This window comes from Plecotus auritus (genome assembly GCF_963455305.1).
Source record: "Plecotus auritus genome assembly, chromosome: 1".
NCBI lineage: Eukaryota > Metazoa > Chordata > Mammalia > Chiroptera > Vespertilionidae > Plecotus > Plecotus auritus.
In genome coordinates this window covers 155,459,485-155,460,721 of record NC_137770.1, presented here as the reverse complement: position 1 = coordinate 155,460,721, position 1,237 = coordinate 155,459,485, and the positions used below count along the sequence as shown (strand labels likewise).

The 1,237-nt window shown below is 36.3% G+C and overlaps 1 pseudogene across 1 annotated transcript; it reads left to right on the top strand.

Moving 5' to 3' along the window:
- The first annotated feature begins 362 nt into the window (after nt 1-362).
- Nucleotides 363-811, top strand: LOC308250408 (ubiquitin-ribosomal protein eS31 fusion protein-like; annotated as a pseudogene). The gene has a single exon. The product of its transcript is annotated as a ubiquitin-ribosomal protein eS31 fusion protein-like (transcript).
- Nucleotides 812-1,237: the final 426 nt, after the last annotated feature.

Sequence of the window (1,237 nt, the reverse complement as noted above, 5' to 3'; positions counted from 1 at the left end):
TATATTCATTGATTTGCTTCAGAAGCATGTCATGATAAGGGTAAGGGAAGACTTTCAAACAACTCAGTTATATTGTACAGGGACACTATTATTTATGGACCTAGGTATCCACTTATATTATAGAAGCTTTTCTGTCCATGTATATATCCTCTACCAGCTATGTGTTCTGCCTGATCTCCTATTTGTGATAAATTAAATAATTGTGTATATGGGAGTCTCATGTTCATTTACAAATATTGATAACTGTTATAAAATATTGAACTATATTCACCTAGCAACAAAAGTTTGAATGAAATGGTATTAGTAGCAAAATAGTAACTATACCTTTACAATCCGCCATCTACGGTGGAGTCGCCGCCAAGATGCAGATTTTCGTGAAAACCCTCACGGGGAAGACCATCACTCTCGAAGTTGAACCCTCAGATACGATAGAAAATGTAAAGGCCAAGATCCAGGATAAGGAAGGAATTCCTCCTGATCAGCAAAGACTGATCTTTGCTGGCAAGCAACTGGAAGATGGGCGTACTTTGTCTGACTACAACATTCATCTTGTGTTGAGACTTCATGGTAGTGCCGAGAAAAGGAAGAAGTCTTACACCACTCCCAAGAAGAACAAGCATAAGAGAAAGAAGATTAAACTGGCTGTCCTGAAATATTACAGAGTGGATGAGAATGGCAAATCAGTCGCCTTTGTCGGGAGTGCCCTTCAGATGAATGTGGTGCTGGAGTTTTGATGGCCAGCCACTTTGACAGACATTATTGTGGCAAATGTTGTTTGACTTATTGCTTCAACAAACCAGAAGACAAGTAATTGTATTTGGGTTAATAAAAGACACGAACAACAACAACAAAAAATAGTAACTGTATCTGAACTATAAAATATCCCTTCAGAACATTCTAAATTTTAACATGAGGAGAGGTAAGAATTGAAGGACTAAAGGATTAATTATTATTCAGGGGAATAATTTTGTATAAAAGATGCCATGCATCGAGTGGACTGGTAGAGGGACTGAATAACTGAAGGAAGAAGATACTAATATAGTTTTATTACCATTTTAATTCTGACTCAGTATTTGAAATAAAATCACAAATCCAAAAGCATAACAACTATATTCAGCTCTAGAAACTTGAAGAAAACTGCAACAAGGGACAACATAATCAAGTTACAGCCAGTGGTAAGAAGAAAACTTTAAAACCAGCAAAAGAAAATGGACACATTATATACAAAAGAGCAAAG